Source organism: Eumetopias jubatus, unplaced genomic scaffold (genome assembly GCF_037043125.1).
Source record: "Eumetopias jubatus isolate StellerSeaLion01/CBP00866 unplaced genomic scaffold, mEumJub1_p1.0 scaffold_16, whole genome shotgun sequence".
Lineage (NCBI taxonomy): Eukaryota > Metazoa > Chordata > Mammalia > Carnivora > Otariidae > Eumetopias > Eumetopias jubatus.
This window is the reverse complement of record NW_028274822.1, coordinates 62,607,318-62,630,532: the sequence shown is the minus strand read 5'-3', so window position 1 is coordinate 62,630,532 and position 23,215 is coordinate 62,607,318. Positions and strand designations below refer to the sequence as shown.

The following is a 23,215-nucleotide window of genomic DNA, read 5'->3' as shown; positions in this document are numbered from 1 at the left end:
TAACCAACCCCCTATTGGTTAACTAATCCCCTATTGGTTAACTAACCCCCTATCCTGGGTGTCCCAGAACCCAGATCTAAATGACTTGTAAACCAGGAAAATTGAAGATAGGTGGGGATATGTATAGGTGTGTACACACACACACACACGAGCAAGTACATGTATAAACCACATCCACGTAAGTGGTTTTTTTGTTAGTACACATTTCACAGATCACAGCTTAGGTATAGAAAATTGTTAATATTTTCCTATAATTGAACTTAATTTTTGCCTTGCGTATTCAATCTGCTTAATAAGCAGAAAATCAAGGTCTTTCCAGGTAAATGTAGTCAGTCGAGGCAGGTAAAGATGTGAAAGCAAGATTCTGCCCCTCCTTCTGTCTGCAGAAGATTTAAGATTCCATTCCATCTGAGTCCTCACTTGCATCTTCACACTGAGGGTGGGGAAGGGTGGGATCATGGCCCAGGTGCATCTTCTGCAGGACTCAATGGTCCTGCACAGCCTCTGGTTTATGCAGACTGGGGTGCACTGGCTGGAGCCCCAGCCCGGAGGCCCCTGCAGCCCTCTCGCAGCCTCTCAGGAAGCTTGGGGTGGGAGGCTCAGAGGGCTGTCTCGTACCACCACCTGTTACATCTGCACTGCTGCTATGTCCTGTGGTACCAGAACATCTGAGAAGAGGGCAGTCTCCCCAGGCTGTACTCTGAAGAGGGCCCAGGCCTCTTCTGCTCTCAAACTCCTCAGCATCTCTCTAGGGTTTCTGTTGTTCCTTGCCCACAGTATTACAAAACACCAGACAGTGGCTTGAACAACAGACGTTTTCTCGCAATTCTGGAGGCACCATGATCAAGGTGTGCATGTGAATTCACTTTCTGGCTTAGAGCTGTATTCCTGGCTTGCAGACTTCCACCTTCTCTGTCCTCACATGGCCTTCCCTTGGTGACCACAGAGACAGAGCAAGCGCTCTGGAGTCTCCCCCCCTTTTTTTAATTTATTTTTTATTAACATACAATGTATTATTTGTTTCATTGGTACAGGTCTGTGATTCATCAGTCTTACACAATTCACAGCGCTCACCATAGCACATACCCTCCGCAATGTCTATGGTGCAGCCACCCCATCCCTCCCACCCCCTCCACTCTCTCCCTCCTCTTGTAAAGGCACCAGCCCTGTTGGATTAGGGCCCCATTCTAATGATGTCATCTAACCTTAATTACCTCCTTAAAGGCCCTGTCTCCAAAAACAGTCACATTGGAGGTTAGGGCTTCAACATGTGAATTTTGGGGGGACACAATTCAGTCCATAACACCCCATTCTTGGCTTTAATGGGAAGCAGGATGCAGGTTGTCTTCTGAGAGACAAATATTTTTCTTAGAACATGTCATCTCTTTTTGAAGACATTTTTTTCCTTTTTAAAAAATTTAAATTCAATTAATTAACATATAAGGTATTAGTTTCAGAGGTACAATTCAGTCATCGGTCTTATATAACACCCAGTGCTCATTACATCACATGCCCTCCCCCAATGTCCATCACCCAGTTACCCCATTCTCCTGCCCACCTCCCCTCCAGCAACCCTCAGTTTGTTTCCTATGACTAAGAGTCTCTTAAGAGGGTTTGTCTCCCTCTTTGATTTCATTTTTGAGGACATTTTAATGTATAAACTCTATGCTTTAATCTCTTGGGGTTCTTAGCCTTTTTGGTACTCAAAACCTCTATTTCTTTCTCAAAAGTCTGACTCCTTTCCAGAAGTCTGGGTATGTTTCTTAACTACGGAGGGGGTTACATGGGAGTTAATTTAAACATTAATCGGTCTGTAAATTTAAGATTTGTGTGCCTCACTATCTGTATATTATTACTCAATTTTATTTTTTTTAAAGCAGCCCAACCATTATTAGCAAAAAAATTTGCTTGCATGACAACCCTGTGGGTTTCAGAAACCTAGATTTTAAGTCCACCATAAAGCATGGGCTCTCTCTTGTTGTATTCCTCTCAGGACAATCCTTCCTGATACTGAAGCATTGGATGTGTCTGACGGGGGAGGGGGAGACAGTCCTCGTGTAACTTGCAGAGGGACGGAGGGATCTTAAGTTAGTGTCTACACAGCCGTAGCAGAGTGTCTTTGGTTGGATCCACCAAGAAGAAAAACTCAAATAGCGTGGCTGCTCTGGGCAGGGAACTAGCAGCCTGGGAATGTAGGGGTGAAATACAGCTTTTTGTACTGTTTACATTTTTTTTTTACCCAGAGCATGTATTACATAAAAAGTAGCATCTGCACCATTAAATAATATTTCAAAAGGACTGCTAAAAATGACATGGAAGATGTCCATGACATATTGTGAATTCAAAAGAGAAAACAGTGGGTGTAGTCAGAGCATCTCACGCTCGCTCACACACACAGCTGGAAAGAATCACTCCAAAATGGTAGCCTGGGGACTGATGTAGAATTGGGGTTTTATTCCTTTTGTTTCTACACATCTTTTCTGTTTGAAATTTTTGCAACTAGCATGTGTTACTTTTATAATTAAAAATTCTTCCTAACAAAAATATTTTGCCAGTGGGAGTAATTCTGGGTTTGACCTTTTCCTATTAAATTTGTGAAATTTCATTAAGAATTTTAAGCTACAGTTTTGTGGCTGATTCAAACCCTTTACATTCAGAGAAATTCCAGCTGTGAAGTAACGTGTGGGAAGTAATGCCAAAAAAGCCTAAACACGTGCCAACAGAGAACATGCCTTGTGTTCACTGAGGTCCCGAGCGGAGCAAAACTCTGAACTTCAATTCAGATTTCCTTCTTTAAGAAAGTTTGTGGGGTCTTTCCTCCCTGCCCCATTTTCAAGAAATTTGCAAAAGTAGGAGTTTTAGAGCAGATTATTTAATAAGACTTGGTTAGGGTTTAAAGACAATGAGAGAAAGGGAGAACTGGTAACTTGTGTAATGTTAAAATAGCATTTCACAGAAAACTATTAGTTCAGAGACATTTTTTTATACCAGATTTAGGCTGTGGGGACACACAGGCATTTTAAAGGAAAACTATTGAAATCTTTAAAGGGATATAAAGCAGATTTTTAAGAGAAAAGATATTATCTATTCTGATGGCCTTGACTCAGAATTATTGACACTGAAGCTATTAACATTTCATGGTGTTATATTTTTTCATTATTCTTTCTTACAGCTATCAATCTAGGGTTGTGCATTTGGAGGCTGCATCTTCTTATACTGCACTAAGAGGTTTCTGTCATCTTTTATTGTTTTGGTGATGTGACATTGGGCTAGAGGTTTACGGGCTGTGACCAAGGTGACATTTCTTCCCATCTTCAGAGACAGCATAAATGACAGAGAAGGGTAGCCACATGCTCTAACCAGCTGTCTGCACAGGGACACAAAAGGACATGTGCAATTCGTTTGACCAATACACATTCTTGAGTGTAGTGCTAGCAGAAAGAAAAAAGAGCAGCCAGACCTGGTTTCTTCTGTTCTTTTGTAATGTAATACAATTTTTGTAGCTTGTTAAAAAGGCCAGCACTAACATCGCTAGCCCCATCTAAATTTGAGGGGGAAATCGACAGCACCAAAAAAGAAAGGAGAATCATGAACTATCTTCCAGCTTAGATGAAGTTGAGAGACAGTTTGCAGAACTTCAAAGCACAGAAGAAAACGTTTCCTTGATGCAAAGAGGACAATCTAAAACTTTCCATGAATATAACTGCATATCAGTTCTGACTTCAAATATCATTGTCAAGTTAAGAGCATATAATTGTTTCTAAAAAGACTACATAGAAAAGGGGCAAAAATAATTTTAGTTTTCTAGATTAAAATTAACCTCTTTATTTCACCAGAATTAAATAAAAATTATCATATAAACAATACTCTAAGAATATATATACCTATAATGTCTATAAAGTAATTTCATTTTTATGAGAGTGCATTCAGATCATCAGAAACAATTACAACTCATCTTTAGCTGTATTTGTAGGAAAGGGAGAGAGGGAAAGAAGGAGGGCATTATTCTGTTTGAGGTTTTTTTTGTTTTTGTTCGCCTTCACTTATTCCTTCTCTAAGGTTCTTCCTTTCTGTAGGTAGGTCTGAGCTTCTGACCTACATCATTTTCCTTCTCTCTGAGGAACTTCTCTTAACATTTCTTGCAAGGCAGGTCTCCTGGCAACAAGTTCCCTCAATTTTTGTCTGTCTGAAAAAGTCTTTATTTCTCCACTTTTCCCAAATTTTTTGTTGTGGTAAAATATACAATATATAAAATTCCCCAATGTTAACCATTTTTCAGCATACAGTTCGGTAGTATCAAATACCTTCACACTGCTGTGCAACCATCACCACATCCCACCTTCAAAACACTTCGTCTTACAAAACTGAGGCTCTGTCCCCATTAACCAATAATCCCCCAGCACCCTCTGCACAAACACCCTCTGGCAATCAACATTTTACTTTCTGCCTGTGTAATTGTGACTACTTTTAGTACTTCATATAAGTACAATCATACCATATTTGTCATTTGTGACTGGTTTATTTCACTTAGCAGAATGTCCTCAAGTTTCATCTATGTTGTAACATGTGTCAGAACTTCTTCCTGTTTAACCTGAATAATATTCCACTATATATACACACACATTTTGCTCAACCAACCGTCCATCGATGGACACTTGTGTTGCATCCACATTTTAGCAGTTGTGAAGAACGCTGCTGTAAACATGGGTGTACCAAGATCTCCTCAAGACCCTGCTTTCAATTCTTTTGATTATATACCCAGAAGTAGAATGGTCAGATCTTGTGGTAATACTATTTTTCATTTTTTGAGGAGCCACCATACTGTTTTCCACATGAACTGTACCATTTTATATTCCCATCAACAGTGCTCAAGGCCCCAATTTCAACAACCTTGCTATCACTTCTTATGTTCTGCTTAATTTTTTTTTTAAGGTAGCCATCCTGAGTGTGAAGTGTGATTTCATTGTACTTTTTATTTGCATTTCCTAAAGGTTAATGATGTGGAGCATCTTTTCATGTGCTTATTGGCCATTTGTATATCTTCTTTGGAGAATGTCTATTCAAGTTCTTAGCCCACACTTTAAATTGGGTTGTTTGGTTTTTTGTTGCTGAGTTTTAGGAGTTCACTCTATATTCTGAATGTTAATCTGTTATCAGATACATGACTTATAAATATTTTCTCTCATTCCATGGGTTATCTTTTTACTCTGCTGATATTGTTTTTCAATGCACAATTCTTTTTAATATTCATGAGGTCCAATTTGTCTATTTTTAATTTTGTTGCCTGTGACTTTGGTGTCATATCTAAGAAATCATGCCAAATCCAATGACATGAAGATTTGTCTGATGTTTTTGTGTAAGAACTTTATAGTTTTAGGTCTAAGTTTAGGTCTTTGGTCCACTTTGAATTACTTTTTATTTATGGTGTTAGGTAAGGGTCCAAGTTCATTTCTTCACATGTGGATATTCAGTCTTCACTTTTTGTTGAAAGGACTGTCCTTTCCCCATTGCTTGATCTTGGCCCCCTTGTCAAAAGTCTTTTGTCCATGCATGCAAACTTTTACTTCAAGGAGCTCTGTTCTTTTTTTAATTTTTTTTAAAGATTTTATTTATTTATTTGACAGAGAGAGATAGAGCAGGAACACAAGCAGGGGGAGTGGGAGAGGGAGAAGCAGACTTCCCGTGGAGGAGGGAGCCTGATGCGGGGCTCAATCCCAGGACGCTGGGATTATGACCTGAGCCAAAGGCAGATGCATAATGACTGAGCCACCCAGGTGCTCTCAAGGATCTCTGTTCTATTCCATTGGTTTATACATGTCTCCTATGCAAGTATACACTGTTTTAATTACTGTAGCTTTATAGTAAGTTTGGAAACCATGAAGTGTAAGACCTCCAGCTTTGTTCTTCTATTTCAAGATTTTTTTTTAGCTATTTAAGGTACCTTTGATTCCACATGAATTTTAAGTTGAGTTTTTGTATTTTTGCAAAAATCATCCTTGGGATTTTGGTAGGGATTGAACTGACTCTGTAGATTGCTTTGGATAATATTGACATTCTAATAATATTAAGTCTTCTGATCCATGAACATGGATGTCTTTCCATTTATTTATCTCTTCTTTAATTTTTCATCAATGTTTTATAGTGTTCAGTGTACAATTCTTTCACCTCCTTGATTAAGTTTATACCTAAGTATTTTATTCTATTTGATGCTAATGTAAGGGAATTGTCTTCTTAATTTCCTTTTAGAATTGTTCTTTATTGGTGCATAGAAATACAACTGATTTTTGTTTGTTGACTTTGAACCCTGCTACTTTGCTGAATTTGCTTATTAGTTCTAACAATTTTTGTGCATCTTTAGGGTTTTGTCTGCAGACAGAGATAATTTTATTTCTTCCTTTTTAATCTGGGTACTTTTCATTTCTTTTTCTTGCCTAATTGCTCTGGCTAGAACTTTCGCTAATGTGTTGAATAGAAGTGGTGAAATTGGTGTTCTTACCTTGTTCCTAATCTTAGAGAAAACGTTTTCAGTCTTTTACTACTGAGTATGATGTTTGCTGTGGGTTTTTCATATATGGCTTTTATTATATTGAGGTAGTTCCTTCTATTCCTAGTTTGTTGAATATTTTTATCATGAAAGGGTGTTGAATTTTTTCAAATGCTTTTACTGCATCAATTGAAATGATCATGTGGCTATTGTTCTTTATTCTGTTAATGTGGTATATTAAAATGATTCATTTTCTTATGTTGAACCATCCTTGCATTCCAGAAAAAAAAAATGCTGTTTGATCATGGTGTATGATCCTTTAAATACGCTGCTGAACTCTATTTGCTATTTTGTATTTTGTTGAGGATTTTTTGCATCAGTGTTCATAAGGGATATTGGTTTGCAGCTTTTTTGTAATGTGTTTTCTGGCTTTGGTACAGAATAATGCCACCTTCAGATAATGAATTATAAAATTGTTCCCTCCTTTAATTTTTTGGAAAAGTTATAGAAAACCTGAACTTAGTTCTTCTTTAAGGTTTGGTAGAATTCACCAGTGAAGCCATTATGTCCGGGGATTTTTCTTCATTGAGAGATTCTTTTTTTTTTTTTTATGCAACATTCATTATATTTATTTTACTAAATAGTATGGTTCAAAAAAAAAAAAAACACAAACAAATCAGAAAACTTTTACTTAAAACTAGTCCAATGAGATGGATGGGGTTGATGCCATCCCATCCCCCTTCTTTTTATGTGTATGGAGCTGGAGCCCTATCTGACAGCAAGCACTCAGGTATACTTTGCCTTTCCTTTGAACATGAATGAACTTCCCTGAACAAGAGAGACAAATGAAGTTTTACAAGATACAGGCACTTTATGTTCCCAGTTTTAAAAATAAGCCAAGTGAAAAATATTTGATAAAAGTAATTGGAACAGACAAAGGTTTAAGAGTTCTACCATTAGTTCTAGTGACTTACACTCAATGCAAACAGACAGCATCAAACAAATAAAACAAACAAAAGTTTAACTTTTGTTAATGGGCATATATGTAAAAAATTTTGTTAAATCTCCACTACAAGTGGAGAAAAATGGCCATTTGAATCCAACTTAAAGATAATGCCAACAATGTGCATTAAATTTTGTGTACCTACGTAGCTGAGTAACATCTGAAAGCTTTGCAAGAGTGTGTAAGTGAGAAAAGCAAAAGGTGCTTTTGATTCCACAGTATCTGATTAAACAAAACAAAGCAATTTACAAAAAGAAGTACCAAATGATACTTTAAAATAAATAGTTCATCATTTTGATGAATATATACATGTAGAGTCCACTTCCTGGGGATTTAGCTATCTAAAAGTGGCATATCACTATCCAGAGGTGCAGGAGCAAGTTCACATAAATAAAACAGTGTGGCTTCACAAGCTTCGGCTTCAGTCAATGGCTCCAGGCGAACAAGCTTACTCTGGGTTGGCTCTGGATCTAGGCTGCTATCCAGAAGCTCATCAACTTCTATGGGTTTTTCTACAGAGGACATAACTTCTGATGATGCTGTACTCCCCTGTTCAACAGTAGAAGCAGGGTTCCCATCGAGGAATGCAAGAAGTGGAAAGGCAGTGTACTGGATAAGCTGCTTATCTGTTTTGGGTTTAGATTTTCTTCCCTCGTCTGAAACTGGCTGAACTACATTGTTCTTGGTAGTTTCTAATCCTTTATTCTCAGAATCAATCAGGAGATCTGGGTCTATGCTAAACTGTCTTCCTGACAGCATGGCTTGGAAGTCCTCTAAGCTGCAATCAATACTGTCAAGATAATCCAACAGCTCAACCTTTCCCAGAAGATTGATGTTATCATTTAAAATGGAATCCATCATGGTCACAGGATCTTCTGTGGTCAGACTAGATGAGCCATTTAGCTGGACAGCACTAGACATAAGAGGACTGGTGCCATGAACTTAGGGATTCTCTGGCTGGTTCATTCTGATCTCCACTCTGAATGACAGGTGCATACTCATCTTCATTGTCATCTTCAAGAATGACAATATCAGGGTATTGGCTACAGTTGGAGGGATCAGATATAACATCCTCATTAGTTTCTGGAATAATTGGGATATTTTCTTCATCTGCGTTATCATCAGTTACATCATAAATGATGATGTCATCTGAAATCCGCTCCCTTGCCTTTAAACCTTCAGTCCTACTGTGTGGAACTTTATGATGGTGATTATCAGCTGGTTCTTTGACTATATGCTGAAACAGATTCTTCTTTTGGGCTCCATTAGTGTTTAGAAGTAGAGGCCTTTTACGTTTTAAACTCACAAGTTGGTTATTCTGAACCAATGTAACAATAAACTGGACAATCTTTCGAATAACTTGTTGCTGTTGTGCGTGTTTTGCTCTTAATTCTGACACCTCCTTCCATAGAGACTCATTCTCACTTTTTAATTCAGAAAGCCTGGACTCAATAGTTTCTTGTTTTATTTGAACCTTCTGAGCACTACTTATAATTTTTGTTAAATCTTCCTGACGAATCTTATTTTCTTCTGGTTTTGAAGATGAAACCTTCCTTTTAATGTTCTCCAACAAGTCATCCTGGCCTTGTTTGAAGTAAGGATGCTGAAATTCAACAGGACCATCTCGTTCCTGCTTTACAATTCCAGAGTCAATATGCACAACCTTATGGAAACCATACATATTCAATTGCCTCACAAAGCTTGCCATATTATTGTGCTTGAAATATTTGGGAAAAATTTCTTTTGCAAATCTTTGTTCATCCAAAACCAGAAAACTCTGGCCATTCTGGCTCCAGGTGATGAACTCGTTGGTGTGGGTTTCCTCCACAAGCGTCCATAGCTTGCTGAGGAAAGCCGGCACGTTCGAAATCTGCTTCATTGTTAAGGTGACGCAGGGATTCCAAAATCTATACCCGAACACGGCGGCCGCGGCAGCTGCTCCATTGAGAGATTCTTGATTACTGATTCTATCTCCTTACTTTTATAGGTTATTTTATTTACATTTTCTGTCTCTTCGAATTTAGTCTGATAGCTTTTGTGTTTCTACGAATTTTTCCATTTCACCTGGGTTATACAATTTGATGGCAAACAATCGTTCATAGTACTCTTTTTTAAAATTTTTTTATTGTTCTGTTAATCACCATACATTACATCATTAGTTTTGGATGTAGTGTTCCATGATTCATTGTTTGTGCATAACACCCAGTCCTCCACGCAGAACGTGCCCTCTTTAATACCCATCACCAGACTAACACATCCGCCCACGCCCTCCCCTCTAGAACCCTCAGTTTGTTTTTCAGAGTCCATTCTCTCATGGTTGGTCTCCCCCTCCGATTTCCCCCCCTTCATTCTTCCCCTCTGCTATCTTCTTTTTTTTTTTTTCTTAACATATATTGCCTTATTTGTTTCAGAGGCACAGATCTGTGATTCAACAGTCTTGCACAATTCACAGCACTCGCCATGGCACATACCCTCTCCAATGTCTATCACCCAGCCACCCCCTCCCTCCCACCCCCCACCATTCCAGCAACCCTCAGTTTATTTCCTGAGATGAAGAATTCCTCATATCAGTGAGTTCATATGATACATGTCTTTCTCTGATTGACTTATTTCACTCAGCATAATGCCCTACAGTCCCATCCATGTCGTGGCAAATGGTAAGATCTCATTCTTACCATTGATTATGCATTGATGGCTGCATAATATTCCATTGTGTATACACACCACTTCTTCTTTATCCATTCATCTGTCGATGGACATCTTGGCTCTTTCCACAGTTTGGCTATTGTGGACATTGCTGCTATAAACATTGGGGTGCACGTACCCCTTCGGATCCTTACATTTGTATCTTTGGGGTAAATACCCAGTAGTACAATTGCTGGGTCGTAGGATAGCTCTATTTTCAACTGTTTGAGGAACCTCCTTACTGTTTTCCAGAGTGGCTGCACCAGCTTGCATTCCCACCAACAGTGTAGGAGTGTTCCCCTTTCTCCACATCCCTGCCAACATCTCTCATTTCCTGACTTGTTATTTTAGCCATTCTGACTGGTGTGAGGTGGTATCTCATTGAGGTTTTGATTTGGATTTCCCTAATGCTGAGCGATGTTAAGCACATTTTCAGTGTTTGTTGGACATTTGGATGTCTTCTTTGGAAAAATGTCTGTTCATGTCTTCTGCCCAATTCTTGATTGGATTATTCTTTGGGTGTTGAGTTTAAGAAGTTCTTTATAGATTTTGGATACTAGCCCTTTATCTGATATGTCATTTGCAAATATCTTCTCCCATTCTGTCGGTTGTCTTTTGGTTTTGTGGACTGTTTCTTTTACTGTGCAAAAGCTTTTTATTTTGATGAAATCCCAATAGTTCATTTTTGCCCTTGCTTCCGTTGCCTTTGGCGATGTTTCTAGGAAGAAGTTGCTGCGGCTGAGGTCGAAGAGGTTGCTGCCTGTGTTCTCCTTTAGGATTTTGATGGACTCCTATCTCACGTTTAGGTCTCTCAACCATTTGGAGTCTATTTTTGTGTGTGGTGTAAGGAAATGGTCCAGTTTCATTCTTCTGCATGTGGCTGTCCAATTTTCCCAACACCATTTGTTGAAGAGACTGTCTTTGTTCAGTTGGACATTCTTTCCTGCTTTATCGAAGATGAGTTGACCATAGAGTTGTGGGTCCATTTCTGGGCTCTCTTTTCTGTTCCATTGATCGATGTGTCTGTTTTTGTGCCAGTACCATACTGTCTTGATGATGACAGCTTTGTAATAGAGCTGGAAGTCCAGAATTGTGATGCCGCCAGCTTTGCTCTTCTTTTTCAGCATTCCTCTGGCTATTCGGAGTATCTTCTGGTTCCATACAAACTTTAGGATTATTTGTTCCATTTCTTTGAAAAAGGTGGATGGTATTTTGATGGGGATTGCATTGAATGTGTAGATTGCTCTAGGTAGCACTGACATCTTCACAATGTTTGTTCTTCCAATCCATGAGCATGGAACGTTTTTTCACATCTTTGTGTCTTCTTCAATTTCTTTCATGAGTATTTTACAGTTTTCTGAGTACAGATCCCTTGCCTCTTTGGTTAAATTTATTCCTAGGTACCTTATGGTTTTGGGTGCAATTGTAAATGGGATTGACTCCTTGATTGTCTCTCTTCTGTCTTGTTGTTGGTGTATAGGAATGCCACTGATTTCTGTGCATTGATTTTATATCCTGCTACTTGACTGAATTCCTGTATGAGTTCTAGCAGTTTTGGGGTAGAGTCTTTTGGGTTTTCCACATACAGTATCATATCATCTGCAAAGAGTGAGAGTTTGACTTCCTCTTTGCCGATTTGGATGCCTTTGATTTCTTTTTGTTGTCTGATTGCTGCGGCTAGGCTTCTAATACTATGTTGAATAGCAGTGGTGAGAGTGGACATCCCTGCCGCATTCCTGACTTTAGGGGAAAAGCTCTCAGCCTTTCCCCATTGAGAATGATATTCGCTGTAGGTTTTTCATAGATGGCTTTTATGATACTGAGGTATGTACCCTCTATCCCTATACTCTGAAGAGTTTTGATCAAGAAAGGATGCTGTACTTTGTCAAATGCTTTTTCTGCATCTATTGAGAGGATCATATGGTTCTTGTTCTTTCTTGTGTTAATGTATTGTATCACGTTGACTGATTTGCGGATGTTGAACCAGCCTAGCAGCCCAGGGATAAATCCCACTTGGTCATGGTGAATAATCCTTTTAATGTACTGTTGGATCCTATTGGCTAGTATTTTGGTGAGAATTTTTGCATCCATGTTCATCAAGGATATTGGTCTGTAATTCTCCTTTTTGATGGGGTCTTTGTCTGGTTTTGGGATCAAGGTAATGCTGGCCTCATAAAATGAGTTTGGAAGTTTTCCTTCCATTTCTATTTTTTGGGACAGTTTCAGGAGAATAGGTATTAATTCTTCTTTAAATGTCTGATAGAATTCCCCTGGGAAGCCATCTGGCCCTGGGCTTTTGTTTGTTGGGAGATTTTTGATGACTGCTGCAATTTCCTTAGTGGTTATAGGTCTGTTCAGGTTTTCTATTTCTTCCTGGTTCAATTTTGGTAGTTGATACATCTCTAGGAATGCACCCATTTCTTCCAGGTTATCTAATTTGCTGGCATAGAGTTGCTCATAATGTGTTCTTATAATTGTTTGTATTTCTTTGGTGTTGGTTGTGATCTCTCCTGTTTCATTCATGATTTTGTTGATTTGGGTCATTTCTCTTTTCTTTTTGATAAGTCTGGCCAGGGGGTTATCAATCTTCTTAATTCTTTCAAAGAACCAGCTCCTAGTTTCGTTGATCTCTTCTACTGCTCTTTTGGTTTCTATTTCATTGATTTCTGCTCTGATCTTTATGATTTCTCTTCTCCTGCTGGGTTTAGGCTTTATTGCTGTTCTTTCTCTAGCCTCTTTAGGTGTAGGGTTAGGTTGTGTATTTGAGACCTTTCTTATTTCTTGAGAAAGGCTTGTATTGCTATATACTTTCCTCTCAGGACTGCCTTTGCTGTATCCCAAAGATTTTGAACAGTTGTGTTTTCATTGTCATTGGTTTCCATGAATTTTTTTAATTCTTCTTTAATTTCCTGGTTGACCCATTCATTCTTTAGTAGGATGCTCTTTAGCCTCCATGTATTTGAGTTCTCTCCGACTTTCCTCTCGTGATTGAGTTCTAGTTTCAAAGCATTGTGGTCTGAAAATATGCAGGGAATGATCCCAATCTTTTGGTACCGGTTGAGACCTGATTTGTGACCTAGGATGTGATCTATTCTGGAGAATGTTCCATGGGCACTAGAGAAGAATGTGTATTCCGTTGCTTTGGGATGGAATGTTCTGAATATGTCTGTGAAGTCCATTTGGTCCAGTGTTTCATTTAAAGTCTTTATTTCCTTGTTGATCTTTTGCTTAGATGATCTGTCCATTTCAGTCAGGGGGGTGTTTAAAATCCCCCACTATTATTGTATTGTTGTCAATGTGTTTCTTCGCTTTGGTTATTAATTGCCTTATATAATTGACTGCTCCCACGTTAGGGGCATAGATATTTACAATTGTTAGATCTTCTTGTTGGATAGACGCTTTAAGTAGGATATAGTGTCCTTCTTCATCTCTTATTACAGTCTTTGTTTTAAAATCTAATTTGTTTGATATAAGGATTGCCACCCCAGCTTTCTTTTGGTGTCCATTAGCATGGTAAATGGTTTTCCACCCCTCACTTTCAATGTGGGGGTGTCTTTGGGTCTAAAATGAGTCTCTTGCAGACAGCATATAGATGGGTCTTGTTTTTTAATCCAATCTTATAGCCTGTGTCTTTTGATTGGGGCATTCAGCCCATTTACATTCAGGGTAACTATTGAAAGGTATGAATTTAGTGCCGTTGTATTACCTGTAGGTGACTGTTACTGTATATTGTCTGTGTTCCTTTCTGATCTATGCTGCTTTTAGGCTCTCTCTTTGCTTAGAGGACCCCTTTCAATATTTCTTGGAGGGCTCGTTTCGTGTTTGCAAATTCCTTTAGTTTTTGTTTGTCCTGGAAGCTTTTTATCTCTCCTTCTATTTTCAATGACAGCCTAGCTGGATATAGTATTCTTGGCTTCATATTTTTCTCGTTTAGTGCTCTGAAGATCTCATGCCAGTCCTTTCTGGCCTGCCAGGTCTCTGTGGATAGGTCTGTTGCCAACCTAATGTTTCTACCATTGTAGGTAACATATCTCTTCTCCCGAGCTGCTTTCAGGATTTTCTCTTTGTCTCTGAGACTCGTAAGTTTTACGAGTCTTAGATGTCGGGGTGTTGACCTATTTTTATTCATTTTGAGAGGGGTTCTCTGTGCCTCCTGGATTTTGATGCCTGTTTCCTTCCTCACATTAGGGAAGTTCTCTGCTATTATTTGCACCAATATACCTTCTGCCCCTCTCTCTCTTTCTTCTTCTTCTGGGATCCCAATTATTCTAATGTTGTTTCATCTTATCATATCACTTATCTCTCGAATTCTGCCCTCGTGATCCTGTAGTTGTTTCTCTCTCTTTTTCTCAGCCTCTTTATTTTCCATCATTTGGTCTTCTATATCGCCGATTCTCTCTTCTGCTTCATTTATCCTAGCAGTGAGTGCCCCCATTTTTGATTGCACCTCATTAATAGCATTTTTGATTTTGACTTGGTTAGATTTTAGTTCTTTTATTTCTCCAGAAAGCGTTTCTGTAATAACTTCCACGCTTTTTTCAAGCCCAGCTATTATCTTTAAAGTCATGATTCTGAACTCTAGGTCTGACATCGTACTAATGTCCATATTGAGTAGGTCCCTTGCTGACGGTACTACCTCTTGTTCTTTTTGCTGAGGTGATTTTTTTTGCCTTGTCATTTTGTCCAGAGGAGAATAGATGAATAAGAGAACAAAATGCTAACAGGTTAACAACGTCCCCAGCAAATATACTCTATACAAATCAGAAAAGACCTGAAACCAGGAGAAAAGAAAGGGAAAGAAAGAAAAAAGAAAGAGAAAAAAAAAACCCACAAAAAGAGAAAGATAAAAACCAAAACAGAACAATACAAAAAAAACAGACTATGATCAAATGTGATCAGGCTAGTGCATAGATCAGTGCCACACACTAGATTTTGGGTGTACTTTGGTCTGTTAGAAAAAAGTGCCTCCTAAAATTTTAAAGGAAGTAAGACATATATGTACAAAATGAGGTTTGATACAATGGAGGGATGGAAGATGACTGTAAAGATAAAATTATAAAAGATTTTATAAGAGGAATTGATAAGGTGTTGTTTCAAAAAAGAAAGATTTAAAAAAAAAAGGGGGGGGGGAGAATGTGACCACGCAGGAGACTAGAACAAAGCCACACACTAGTGATTTAGGGTATAGAAGAAATTGTATCTCAAAATTTTAAAGAGAGAACAACTTATATATATATATATGCCAAAAATAAGGATATCTACTATGAAGGGATAGAATATGACTCTAAAAATGAAAACTAATTTTTTTTTCAAAAAGGGATTGATAAGATGTTGGTTGAAAAGGGAAAAAGAAAAATTAAAAAAAAACAGTTAAAAAATTAACTTTGAAAAACTAATGAATCATGGTAAAAAAAAGACATGAATTCTGTGTGCAGTGTTCCCCTAGTGCTGGAGTTCTCCCGTTCTCCTTGATCGGTAAACTTGGTCTTGGCTTGCTGGCTGTTCGTGCTGATCTTCTGGGGGAGGGGACTGTTGTCGTGGTTTCCAAATGTCTTTGCCGGAGGCGGAATTGCCCCGCCCTTGTCGGTCCGGGCTAAGCAAGCTGCTGGGCTTTGCTCTCGGGAGTTTTGTTCCCTGCAAGCTCTCGGTACAGCTTTGGAGGACCAGGGTGAAAATGGTGGCCTCCCAATCTCCACCCGGAGGAGCTGAGAACTCAGGGCCCCGCTCCTCAGTGCGCCCCCAGAGAAAAGCAGTCACTCCCATCTCCCTGGTCTCTGGCCACACTCTGTGCTCACCCGGCCTGTGACCAGGTGTTTCTATCTCTGGCACCCGACCCCGTGTGGAGTCTCCAAACCCAGCAGATCCCTGCGGTGCGCTCCCGCGCCGCTCCTCCCCAGGGAGGAAGGGGAGTCTCCCCGGCTCTGCCGCTTGTTGGGTCCCTGCTGAAGGAGCAGTGGCCCGACTGGGCCGCGGATCACAATTTATGGCAATCCCGAGCTGACAGCCCGCGCCTCGGCTCCGTCTCTGCAGCCGGCTTCCCCGCTCTGATACCTGGGAGCTCTGCTGCACTCAGGCACCCCCGGTCTTTCTGTGACCCCAAGGGTCCTGCGACCACACTGTCCCGCGAGGGTTCCTCCCCCCGCTTAGCCACTGGAGCGACGTCCCTCCGCGGAGCTGACTTCTAAAAGGTCCGATTTTGTGCTCTGCGGCTCTATCACTTGCCAGAAGCGGCCGACGGAGGCCCCCTCCCCCGCCGTCTATCCTCCCGAATATCGCCTCGGATTCACTTCTCCGCACGTCCTACCTTCTAGTAAATGGTCGCTTCTCTGTTCAGAGAGTTGTTGCTACTCTCTTCTTCGATCTCCTGTTGAGTTTGTAGGTGTTCAGAATGGTTTGATCCCTACCCAGCTGAATTCCTGAGACCAGTCGAAACCCAGTCTCCTACTCCTCTGCCATCTTGCTCCGCCGTTCATAGTACTCTTATAATCCCTTTTATTTCTTTAGAATTGGTATTAATGTCCCCACTTTCACCTCTGATTTTAGTGATTTGAGTCTTCTTTTCTTAGTCCACTTAGCTAAAGTTTTGTCAATTTTGTTGATCTTTTTGGAGAACGAACTTTGAATTTCACTGATTTTCTCTGTTGTTTTGTTATTCTCAACTTTGTTTATCTCTGCTCTTATCTTTATTATTTCCTCTTTCTTCTGGTAGCTTTGGGTTTTGTTCTTCTTTTTCTGTTACTTTGATACATTTACTCATTTGAGATCTTTCTTGTTTTTTAAAATAAGCATTCAGAGCTATAAATTTCCACCTTAGCACTTATTTCACTGTGTCACATTAGTTGTGGTATGTTAGCCTTCATTTTTATTTATTTCTGTTTATTTTCTAAATTCTCTTGTGATTTATTCTTTGATCTATTGGTTGTTGAAAATGTGTTATTTAATTTCCACAATTGTGAACTTTCCAGTTTCTTTCTGTAATGATTTCTAACTTTCTCCCATTGTGATCAGACAAGCTATTATCTGTCTTTTTAAATCCATTGAGACTTAGGTTGTGACGGAACAAATGGTGTATCCTGGAAAATGTCCCATGTGCCCTTGAGAAGAATGTGTTCATGTTGGGTGGAATGTTCTGCATATGTATGTCAGACCTAGTTGGTTTATTCTGTTAAGTTCTCTATTCTTATTTACTTATTTCGTGTCTGGTTGTCCTATCCATTGAGAATAGAATATTTGAATCTACACAATTATTTTAGAATTGTGTGTTTTTCCCTTCAAATGTTAATTTTTGTTTCACATATTTTGATGGTCTGTCATTAGGTGTATAATTGTTTATAACTGTTGTATCTTCTTGCTGTATTGAAACTTTTATCCATATATAATATCCTTTGTTTCTTATAAGGTTCTTAAATTTAAAGCCTATGTTGTCTGATATTAGTACAGTCACCCCCTCTGTCTTTTGATTATTATTTGTTTGGAATATCCTTTTCCATTCTTTCACTTTCAACCTATTTGTATTTTTTTATCTAAAGTGCCTCTTGTAGACAGCATATGATTGGATCATGTTTATTTATCCGTTCTGCCAATCTGTGTCTTTTGATTGGATTATTTAACCCATTTATATTTAAAATAATTCTTATTAAGAAGGTACTTCTATCATTGTGCCATTTGTTTTCCATATGACATATAGGTTTTTGTGCTTCATTTTCTGCATTACTGTCTATTTTCATGTTTATTGATTTTTTTTGGTAGTAGAATGTTTTAATTTCCTTCTCTCTCTCTCTCTCTCTCTCTCTATCTCGTGTGTGTGTGTTTATTCTGTAGCCTTTTTCTTTGTGGTTAGCATTTCTTGCAAGGAAGATTTGGTGGTAATGAACTTCCTCAGCTTTGGTTTATCTGGGAATATCTTCATTTCTCCCTCACTTTTGAAGGATAGTTTTGCCAGATATGGGATTCTTTGCTTTCAGGTTCCCCCACTCCCTTTTAGTACCTTATATATTTCAGTCCACTGCCTTCTGGCATCCAGCGTTTCTGACCAAAAAAAAAAAAAAAAATCTGCTGAAAATCTTGTTAAGGACCCCTTGTACATGATAATTCTCTTCTCTTTCCATATTCAAATTTATTTTTGGTGTCTCAACACTTTAATTATAATTTATCTTGTGTGTCTCTTTAAGTTCATCTTACTTGGAATTTGTTGAGCTTCATGGATGTTTGTATTCATGTCTTTCATCAAATTTGGGAAAATTTTGACAATTATTTCTTCAAATATTCTCTGCCCTTTTTTCTCTTCTTCTGAGACTCCCATAACGTGTATGTTGGTCCACTTGATGGCATCCCCCAGGTCTTTTAAGCTCTATTCACTTTTCTTCAATCTTTTTTCTTTCTGTTATTCAGACCCAATAATTTTAATTGCCCTACCTTCAAGTTCACTGATTCTTTCTTCCGCCTGCTCAAATATGCCTTCGAATCTCTCTAGTGCATTCTTCATTTTGGTTATTGTACTCTTCAGCTCCAGAATTTATTTTGTTTATTTGTTTCTATTTTAGGCTTTCTATTTCTTCATTGATTATTTCCATTTTGTCCATATGTCATTTTTTTTACTCTCTCCACAATTTCCTTTAGTTCCTTGGCTTCTTTAAGATAATTGTTTTAAAGTCTTTATGTAGTAGATCTGCCATCAGGTCTTTCTTAAGGACAGTTTCTATTGGTTTGTTTATTTGAATGGGCCATACTTTCTGTTTCTCTGTATGCCTGATTTTTTTGTTCCACACTAGACATCTGAATCTAATAATGATAATTATGGCTATCAGATTCTTCCCCTTTCTCCAGTATTTTCATATTCTTTTTTTTCCCCTTTATTTTCTTTTCCTTTCCTCTTTCTCCTCCAATTCCCCTACTTCCCTCTCTTCCTCCTCTTTCTCTTTCTGTCTTTCTCCTTTCTCTGCTCCCTCCTTCTCTCTTTCTCTCCTCCTCCTCCATCTCCGTCTCCTTCTTCTTCCTCTTCTATTATTGTCAGCTGTTTCTATACCAATGAGTAGCCTGAGGTGTAAATTAATGTCTTTTCAGGTCTGTTCTGAGCCTGCAACTTTCTCTTGGCATTCACAGTGATTTTCCAAGTCCTCCCATATATGCAGTTGCTTCTGATTGTCCTAGTCTTTAGTGTCTGGCTCCCAAAAGGGAGAAAAGAATAAAATTAAAGGGGGAAAATCCGCTGGCCTATTAAATCCTCTGGATTTCATTTGCACAATAATTTTGCCCACTTCTTTGAGTGTACCTCTGTGATCAGAAAAAGCAATCATAAATCAGAGCACATATCACTGATATTTGGAGGACATGGTTTTGTTGTTGTTTTTACTACCCTGTCTTCCACAGACTGTGTGCATGCTGCTCCTGGAACATGTGCACAGCTGCCTGCTACACACTGGGGCATGAGTAGCTATTATTGTTTTGTTTTGTTTTTTAAGATTTTATTTATTTATTTGAGAGAGAGTGTAAGCACATGAGCAGGGGGGAGGGGCAGAGGGAGAGGGAGAAGCATACTCCCTGCTGAGCAGGGAGCTGGATGCGGGACTCTATCCCAGGCCCCTGGGATCATGACCTGAACCAAAGGCAGACACTTAACTGACTGAGCCACCCAGGTACCCCTGAGTTAGTTGTTGTGTTAAGAGCTGAAATTGACAGAAATTAAACACAACTTACCATTCAAGTCTTCCAGTGGAAGTTTCAAGCTTTAAGTACAGTCTAGAGTTCCACGGGCACCAGGGTGGCTCAGTCAGTTAAATGTCTGCCTTCGGCTCAGGTCATGATGCCAGGGTCCTGGGATTGAGTCCTGCATTAGGCTCAGGCTCTCTGCTCAGCTGGGAGTCTGCTTTTCCCTCTGCCCCTGCCCCTGCTTGTGCTCTCTCTCTCTCTCTCAAATAAAGAAAATATTTTTTAAAAAATACAGTCTAGAGTTCCAAAATAATTACGTCAGACAGATTTTACCAGTGTAATTGTTGCCTACATAGTGAGACAGATTTCTGGTGCTTCCTACTCCACCATCTTCCCAGAATCCTTTTCCCCTTCACTTTTGAAGGATAATTTAACAGGTTACAGAATTCTAATTGGTAGATTTTTTTTTCTCTCAACACTTTAAATATTTCATTCCACCCTCTTCTTGATTGTGTGCTTCCTAAGGAGACATCACATGTAAATTTTGTATTTGCTTCTTTATAAATAATGTGTTTCCTCCTCTGGGTTCTTTAAGAATTTTCTCTTTATCTTTGATTTTCTGTGGTTTGAAGATGATATGCCTAGGTGTAGTAGGGGATTTTGTTATTTTGTTTGTTTGTTTTTGCGTTTACCATACTTGATGGGTTTTTTTTCTTTTTTAAAAAGATTTTATTTATTTATTTGACAGAGATAGACACAGCGAGAGAGGGAACACAAGCAGGGGGAGTGGGAGAGGGAGAAGCAGGCTTCCCGCTGAGCAGGGAGCCCGATGTAGGGCTCGATCCCAGGACTCTGGGATCATGACCTGAGCTGAAGGCAGATGCCACCCAGGTGCCCTGCATACTTGGTGTTTTCTGAGATTCCTACATCTATAGTTTGGTATCTAACATTAATTTGGGGGGAAATTCTCATTTATTATGCTTAAATATTTTTTCTGTCCCTTTCTGTATTTTTTTTCCTTCTGGTATTCCCATTATGCCTATGTTGCACCTTTTCTAGTTGTCCCATAGTTATTGGATACTCTGTTCTGTTTTGTTGGGGTTTCTTTCAGTCATTTTTTCTCTTTGCTTTTCAGTTTGGGAAGTTTCTATTGCCATAACCTCGACTTCAGAGATTCTTCCCTCAGCTGTTTCTAATCTACTAATGAGCCTGTCAAAAGCATTCTTCATTTCTCTTACAGTGTTGTTGATCTTTAGAGTTTCTTTTTGTTTCTTTCTTAGAATTTCCAACTCTCTACTTACATTACCCATCTGTTCTTGGATGCAGTCTACTTTTTCCTTAGAGACCTTATCATATTAATTATAGTTGTTTTAAACTCCTAGTTTGATAACTCAAACATACCTGCCATGTCTGCTTCTAATGCTTGCTTTGTCTCTTCAAATTGTGTTTTTTGCCTTTGATATGTCTTCTGATTTTTTCTTTATAGCCATATATGGTCTACTGAGTAAATGGAACTGCTACCAATAGGTCTTTAATAATGTGGTGGTAAGGTGTGGGGGGAGGGAAAGCATTCTGTAGACTTATCAATTGTGCCTCAGTCTTTTAGTGTACTTTCCAAGTACTTCTCATTCCCCACCCCCACCTCCACTACCTTTCCTAGAACAGGATGGCTAGAGTGCGCTGGAATTGGATATATCCCTTCTCCCAGGTGGTTTAGCTTCTGATACGATCCCAGCAGATTTGGCTCTGGCAAATAGTTTCTCCTGAGAACAGACCTTGTTAACCCCAGCAGATTTGGCTCTGGGAAATAGTTTCTTCTGAGAACAGACCTTGTTAAGAAGAATGGAATGCTCTGGTGAATTTTAAAATAATTACTTTTCCCCTTCCTTTGTCAGAAACAGGAGGATATTTTTTCCAGTATTCACTGTGAGCAAGTGGTAGAATTCTTGGAGGTAAAACTCACAAATTGTCCCTCTCCCTTCCTATGCATGGGGTCTCCTGAAGTGTTTAACTCTCAGACTTGTCCACAATGAGCCTCCAGCAGTTTTTGAGTTATAATTCATGTTCTCCTACCCTGGCACTAGCTTCCCCAAGGGTTTCTATACATAGGATTCTGCTCTGGTAACGTGATTCTCATTATCTCCTAATTTTGAGAGCAGCAGTTTGCCCCATGACTCCCAGTTCTCTGATGGATCTAGGAAGAGTTGTTAATTTTTCAGTTTGTTTAGCATTTTACTTGTTGGGACACAGTGACAACCTTCAAGCTCCTTACATGCTGGACCTGAAATCATAAGTCCCCTTTGCTTTTTCCTCTTTAATATTTTGTTAATTTTAGTGTCAATAGTAAAACTGAAGAGTGAGAAACTACTAAAAGTTTTAAATGTTCCTTTAGCTAAGTCCTTGATTGCTACATTCCAATCTTATTTTTCCAGATTCCTTTAAAGAGCTTGAATTAAAGCTACTACTAATGAAACGGTATTGTCAGCTGAGAATTCTTTGCTAAAATGAGGCTTTCCATAATTGGAGACAACTTAAATATTCATCAGGAGAGGTTTGGATTAAAGAAACTGTTATATATGCATGATGGAATACTATATACTGACATGCAACAGTGTTCATGACATATTGCTTGGTTAAGAAGAATAACAAGTTGTCCCAAAATATATAGGATATAATTTCACTTTTATTTTTATTCATTTTTTTAAAGATTTTATTTATTTATTTAATTGACAGAGAGAAAGAGAGAGACAGCGAGAGAGGGAACACAAGCAGGGGGAGTGGGAGTGGGAGAAGCAGGCTTCCCGCTGAGCAGGGAGCCCGACACGGGGCTCGATCCCAGGACCCTGGGATCATGACCTGCGCCGACGGCAGTCGCTTAACCAACTGAGCCATCCAGGCGCCCCTATAATTCAACTTTTATGTAAGTAAATAAACAACTACACACATTCACTCATGCACAGAAACATATAAGTCATTTTTCTATATTCCTATTAAAGGTCTTAAAGGAGAGACCTCAGAATGTTAGCAGTGGTTCTCTCTATTGAGAAGAATTCATTGGGGAGGGTGCGGTGAGAAGCGGTGGGAACTTTTGCTAATAGCTATATACACTTCTGATAGTGTATTCATGTTATCATTCAGCTTTGTTTTACTTAAATGGAACCAGAGATAATCCTTTGCATTAAGTAAAATTCCAGGACCTTATAAATCGGATATAAAATAAATAACTGAGAAAGTCAGGGACAGATACCAAATCCAGGGAAAGAATTTTCTAGTTATAATGGCCTAAGAATAGACTCATGCAGTCTTATTTCACAGAGGACATTTGTGTATTTGAGAACAAACCATTTCATATTCAGTTTCACAATTGGACACATTTTGCCTGATCCTAAAACCAA

General features: G+C 38.9%; 1 long non-coding RNA gene and 1 pseudogene across 1 annotated transcript in view; one reads left to right on the top strand and one right to left on the bottom strand.

The window, feature by feature from the left end:
• Positions 1-23,215, top strand: part of LOC148162285 (uncharacterized) — a 51,655-nt gene that overhangs the window by 4,262 nt on the left and 24,178 nt on the right. The window lies entirely within an intron of this gene.
• LOC114198076 (heat shock factor protein 2 pseudogene) lies at positions 7,804-9,366 on the bottom strand (annotated as a pseudogene).